Below are 7,046 nucleotides of genomic sequence, written 5' to 3' on the forward strand. Positions count from 1 at the left end.
ATAAACGGGTGGGAAGGGGACTGTCAACTCAGAACATTATACCCAGATGAAACAGAACAAGAAATAAACGTGTACTAAAGGATTTTCCAAACAGAATCGGAGACAATTGAAGAGTTGCAAATCTCCCCTATAAGAAATCTGATAGAAATCTTCAGGCAGCAATAAGTTATACCACATAAAAATTTGAATCAAGTACCAGAAGTGGTGAGTATGTGGATAAACATAAAAGGCATTTTTTCCCTCCCTCAGAAATCTTTTAAAAATAAAATTACCTGCCCAGAGCAAAACAATAACAATATACTTTGGAGTTTGTAACGTATGTAGAGTTAAAATATTTGACAGTAGATATATGCTGTTGTAAGATTTTTTGCATTGCACATGAAGGAGTGAAATATTTAGAGGTACACTATAATAACTTGAATATATATAACATGAATCCTAGAACCACAACCAAAAAAGGTAGAATAATCCAACAGAGGGGATAGACTGGAATTTGAAAAAAAAAAAAAGCATGCAAATGAAGGCAGGAACAATAGAAAAGAAACAACAAATGGATAAAACAACACACTTAAACTTAGTCTTAGTGCTAATTAAATTAAAAGTCAAAAAAATTAAAAATCAATTGTTTAAAATCTACAAAAGCAGCAATGTTAGCTTGGATTTTAAAAGCAAAATATAAGTCTCTGGTGACTGCAGTAAACCATTTTAAATGTATAGCAACAGAGAGGATAAACGTGAGGGTGCTGGGGAAGACTTGCTGTGGAAATCCCACTAAGTGAAAGAGGCCGTGCCTCAAACTTACCTGCAGCTCTTGGACTTCAGAGGGGAACTTCGCAGTGTGCCAGATGGCTGCTACACCAAGGGTGTAGAACTGGGGGTCCTTAGACTTTGGCTCGGTTCTCTTTGTCTTGAGGATGCCCAATGAATGGTGGCCCGGGACTACCACTATTTTAACGTCCTCCTTGTGTGACTTCCCCGAGGATGTGTGACTTCCCCGAGGACCAGACCATGGAGTTCAAGGAGGCCTTCCAGTTGTTTGACCCAATGGGTGATGGCAAGATCCTGTCAGCCAGAATGGGGACATGATGAGGGCACTGGGCCAGAGTCCCACCAACACGAGGTGCTCAAGGTGCTGGGGAACCCCGAGAGTGATGCGATGAATGGGAAGGTGCTGCACTTTGAGCCCTTCCTGCCCGTGCTGCAGACGGTGGCCAAGAACAAGGACTAGGGCACCTACAGGGGCCACGCTGAAGGCCTTCGCGTGTTTCACAAGGAAGGGAACGGCATCGTCATGGGGGCTGAAATCCGGCATGTCCTTGTCACCCTGGGCGAGGAGATGACAGAGGAAGAAGTAGAGATGCTGATGACGGGCTCCCTGAGGACAGCCATGGGTACCAACTAGGAAGAGCTTGTCCCGATAGTGCTGAGCAGCTGAGGGCAGCCCTTCCCGTGGCCCCAGAGCCCTTCGCCTTTTCCCGTGTGAGACTGACTGAATGCAGTCTCACAGGCCTCCTCCCTGTCACAGCACCTCTCCTATCTTGTCTTCAGCAGCAGTCACCAAATAAACTTGCTCTCTGTGCAAAATTTTTAAAAGATATTAATCTGGTAGGCCTGGTTTTGCCTTATCGCTACCCCCGCTCCTGAGATAAAGTTTATTGTGCCAACCTGGCCAATAAACACAGGTGGGGTTAATTGAAGGGCAGAGAGATAAATGGCTCAGTGAGCCTCGCCTTTCTAGTTCTTGGGTCTCTTGCTTTGTGATGGTTGGATCAGGGTGCAGCTGCCTTAGCCAGTTCCCTGCAAGACATCCCCCCAAGGAGAAGCCACATGGACCTACCCTGATGCAGCCCTGGGTGCTGGAGCAGCCGTGAAGAGACCCCTGCCAGCGCTGAGATGCGTACACATTCACTGACTTGGCTTTCCTCCTGCAGTCGGCATCATTGTGTGTTTTGTGAGACTTTGTGGATTGGTGTCAGATATATGGGCCAATGTTGGACTTGTGGGCTTGGCCAGCACTGGGTGGGGATGTTTTCTTGATGCGCACTTAACCTTTATATAAAACTCTTTCTTATACATACGAATTTCTGTGGATTTGTTTCCCTAGTTTATCAAGACTAACACACCCAGGTAAATAGTGTCTAGTTACTTAAGAGTTTAATCTGTGCACATCAATAATTCATGTATTACAGTCTGTAGCCAGTTTATATATGTATAATATCCTTTTCTCAACTGTTTTAAATTCTATACCAGCAGCTAAATTAATGACATTATCAACAGAATTATCTGATGTCTCAGGGAGATGATTGATAATGTTTTCTAACATAAAATTACAATGATGCCTCTTTAACCAGAGACGTATACAAATCATAGATATATGAATGGATCTTGGGCTCACATGTAATTACAGCCCCAGTATAAACACAATTAGTTCTTATGACATGGCCCTGCTTGATACCTACCCTCATAAAGATATCAATGATGATATAAGTTCTATAGGAAAGTATGGTGAAGAAACTAGATGGCGCCCAGCTATCAGAAAGGATAGTGTCTGGGGTCTTAAAGACTTCTCTTCAAACAAGCAGCCATCTAAGTGAAGTGTCAACTAAGTCCACGTGAAAGAAGCACACAAGCCTGTGATACAAGGATTGCAAATAATAAAATACAAATACAAAGGGAATGGTGTCAGAACTTAAATTATGAACACCTAGTTGGCAGAAGGCTACGAATGACATTCAAAACCCCAAATCAGTTTGCATATGTATGCATAGATTAAATCTCTGATGAATCTCCTCTGATCACAGTTGGCTATAAATAGTTTATCAAACAGAGTATTGTAGATAGAACGATAGTAGATATAGTAAATTTCTTATTTGATCCCCTTCTGACCCATTTAAAAGTTGTATCAGTTTAAAAAAAGTAAAGGAAAAATACAAGTGAATTAAGCTTCTGGCCAATAGCCTCTGAACATAGACCAGAGATGTGAATAGCCTTGATATTACTCAGAATGTGCTGGAAAGTAGATTTTGACAGATGTACAAAGGTTAAAATTTAACACCTTATCATTTGATATCCTTTTTGACCCATTTTAAAGTTGTCCTCATTTTAAATATTTTCTTCATTTCAAATGAGGTTTATCATATTATTTTGTTTTTGCATTGGCTTGTTTGTCTTTATATGTATTTTGCTATGTGAAATTCAGAATGGGCGAATCTATAGAAACAGCACCTGAATTAATGGTCTCTAAGGGACATGGCAGGGGAAGTTGAGGGTAAATGGGGAGCTAATAAAAAGAAGTACAAGAAAGAAGAAAATGTTCTACAGCTCGTTGTGATGTTGATTGTACAACGGGCTTTTAAAATAAAAATCCAGATAACTCATTCTACCATTCTTCAAATCTTGAGGTCCCTATTCAGTCTTCCCTCTTCTGTCAGAGTCCTCGTTACGGTCGTTACATATATCATGTCCAGGATAGCTAGTTAGACTTAGTGGTAGGTGCAGGCGCCTCCATCTTTCCCTTTATGATTCAGTAAATTCTATTCTCTACAAACAATGACAGCTTTCTTTCTTTCTTCCCAACCTGAAAGCTCACCCTGCCCCTTGTTGCTGATCTTACTACAAGACATAGAGCCTCTAGTGTTACACTAAATCCCGATCTCAGTGGAAGCTTTCCATGTTTTACTCTTAAGCTTAGTTTGGTAGATGTAGGGTTTTTTGGTTTTGTTTAAATCAGGCTAAGTTCTCTCCTATTCTTTGCTGAGAAATTTTGTTTTCTTTTTGCTTGCTTATTTTAGTGGATTTTGAAAAAAAATCAGCAATGGCTGTTGAATTCTGTTATTCTTTTTAATCTAATTCAAATCATGTGGTTTTTCTCTTTTAGTCAGATAACATGGTAAATCATGCTGATGTTTTTAAATGTCAAACCAACCTAACTTTCTTAGGCAAATTCCACCTTCCTATGTAGTTTTTTATGTGTCATTGGAGTTGATATAAAATTCTCTTAATTTTAAACACATGTTCATGAAGGACTTTGCCCTCTCGCTCTCTTTTTAATGTCTTTCCCTGGTTTAGGCATTAGGATAATTTTGGTTTCATGAAATATTTTGGAAATACTTTGTCTTCTTCTTTTAAACACATATAACTCAGTGACATTAATGGTGCCATGTTGTGCAAGGATCACCAATGTCTATTTCCAATTTTTTTCATCACCCTAAACAGAAACTCAGCACCCATTATTCCATAATTCCCCATTTCCAAGCACCAACCAGCACCTCATCTACTTTTTGTTTCTATACCTCTCTCCCCAAATTGAATCGATTCTGACTCATAGTGGCCCTTTATGAGATCTGAGGCTTTAGGGGACCAAATAGGAGCATCTTTCTCCTAAGGAGCAGTTGGTGGGTTTGTACTGCCTACCTTGTAGTTAGCAATCCAACATTTATCTATGGATATGCCACTTCAGATATTTTACAGAAGGGTAATCAAACAATGTGTCCTTTTGATTGGCCTTATTTATCATAATGTTTTCAAGTTTCATCCAAATTGTAGCATGTATAAGATGTCTATGTGCTTTTGTGACTGAAAAATATCCCATTATATTGATGTACCACATTTTGTTTCCTATCCATCTGTTGAGGGACACTTGAGCTGATGCTACATTTTGGCTATTGTGGATAATGATGCAATGAACCTTGCTACACAAGTGTCTACAGTCCCTGCTTTCAAGTGTTTGGGGCATATACCTAGTAACAACATTGCTATGTCATGTGATAGCTGTTTACCTTTTTTAAAAGATTATTTTATTGGGGGCTCTTACAGTTATTACAACAATCCATACCTCAATTATATCAAGCACATTTGTACATATGCTGCCATCATTATTTTCTAAACATTTACTTTCTATTTGAGCTTTTGGTATCAGCAACTTTTTCCCTCCTCTCCTTTGCCCCTTGTGACCCCTTGATAAATTATAAATTACTATTATTTTTATATCTTACAACAACTGCTATTTCCTTCCCCCATGGTTTCTGTTGTTCATCCCCCTTGTGGTGGGGCTGGCGGTTTAACAAGTTTCCACAGCAGCAACACTATTTTACATTCAGACCAGCAACAAACAAGGGTTCCTGTTTCTCCACTTTTTTGTGATTTTTTTATAACAGAAATGCTAATTAGCATACTGGAATAACTCATTGTGGTTTTGATTTGCATTTCCCTGATTAATGATTTTGAGGGTCCTTGTGTGAGCTTATCAGCCACTTGTATAATCTGACCGTTTGGAGAAATTTCTATTCCAGCGCTTTGACCATGTTTTAACTAGATTGTTGGACTTTTTGTTGTTGAGTTGTAGGACTTTATTTGGACAGGAAACCCTTATTGGATGTATACTTTGCAAATATTCTCTCCCATTCTATAAGTGTTTTCTCGTGCCCGTTGATGCACACAAGGTTTTTAAATTTTTAATAAAGTGTAATTTACATATTTTTCCTTTCATTGCGTGTGTTTTTGATATTATAAGAACCTATTTGCCAAACACATAGCCTTGTAGATTGATCTCTAAGGTTTCTTCAGTGTTGTTATATTTAGATATATTTTGAGCTGCTTTTGTAAAGTAGTAGGTAAGGCTCCAACTTAATTCTTTTGCACGTGGGAACTCCTGGCACCATTAACTTAAAAGATGATTCTTTTCTATTGTTTTCCTATTGAATGGACTTGACACCCTTGTCAAAAATCAACATTGCATAGATGTAGATCTTAGTCTCTGTGCTACTGTAACAGAAACACCATAAGGGAGTGCTTTTAAAGAACAGAACTTGATTTTATCATCATTTAGGAAGTTAGACATCCAAAATCAGTGTTAGACATTAGGAAGTTAGACATCCAAAATCAGTTCCTGGGATGGAGGGAAAGGCTCCCTTTGTCCACTTTTGGGGAAACTATGTGTCGCAGCCTGTTGCCCTGGGATCCCTCAGGTCCTTGGCAATATCCACATGGAATCTATTTTTCCCATTTTTTTCCTGTGTCTTTGTGCCAAATCTGATTTTTTTTCATAGCTCAATACCACTTAGGCTTAAGACACGTCCTATACTGAAATAGCCTTATTTAATAATAGTTCCCCAAATGGGATTGTATCCACAGGTTTAGGAGTTAGAATTCCAACACATATTTTGGGGGAACAGAACTCAATCAATAACAATGTATGGGGTTATTTCAGAATTCTCAATTCTATTCCATTGGTTTATGTCCCTATACTGGTACCACATTGCTTTCACTACTAGCTTTGTAGAAAGTTTGGAAATATGGAAGAATGAGTCCTCCGATTTTGCCATTCTTCTTCTGATCTGGCAATCCAGTTGTTAGCTGTTGCTGAGTTGGCCTCTGCTTACTACAACCCCATGCAAAATGGAACAAAATGCTCCCTCCTTCTGAGTCACAACAGCTTGTACACTGGAGCACTGGGATCAAAAGGGTTTTCACTGGCTGATTTTGCAGATCACCAGGCCTTTCTTCCTAGGCCAGGTTAGTTGGAAAATTCCACTGAAACCTGTTCAGCATCATAGCAACTTGCAACCCACTATTAACAGACCAGCACTGACTGCACAGGAACTGAACTTGAGCTTCCTACATCAAAGAAATTCTATGACTGAATTACCAATACACCTTGAAATTCTATATACATTTGAGGATTGGCTTCTCCATTTCTGCAAAATACGACAGTTGAGACTTTGATAGGTATTGTATTTATATCTTTATAGTAATAAGTCTTCAAGGCATAAATTTGGACTATTTGTTTTCTTGTTGTTCAGTAACGTCAAGTCAGTTCTGACTTACAGTGACACTATGTGCAACAAAACAAAATACTGCCTGGTCCTGCTTTATCTTCACAATTGTCATGTTAGAGCCAGTGTGTCACTTCATCTTTTTAAAAATACCTTTTTCCCTAACCTTCTACGTTACCAAGCAGGGATTGGTCTTTCCTGAAAACATGTCCAAAGAAGATGAGATGAATTCTTTATGTCCTCACTTCAAAGGAACCTTCTGGCTGCCCTTCT

Source organism: Tenrec ecaudatus, chromosome 6 (genome assembly GCF_050624435.1).
Source record: "Tenrec ecaudatus isolate mTenEca1 chromosome 6, mTenEca1.hap1, whole genome shotgun sequence".
NCBI lineage: Eukaryota > Metazoa > Chordata > Mammalia > Afrosoricida > Tenrecidae > Tenrec > Tenrec ecaudatus.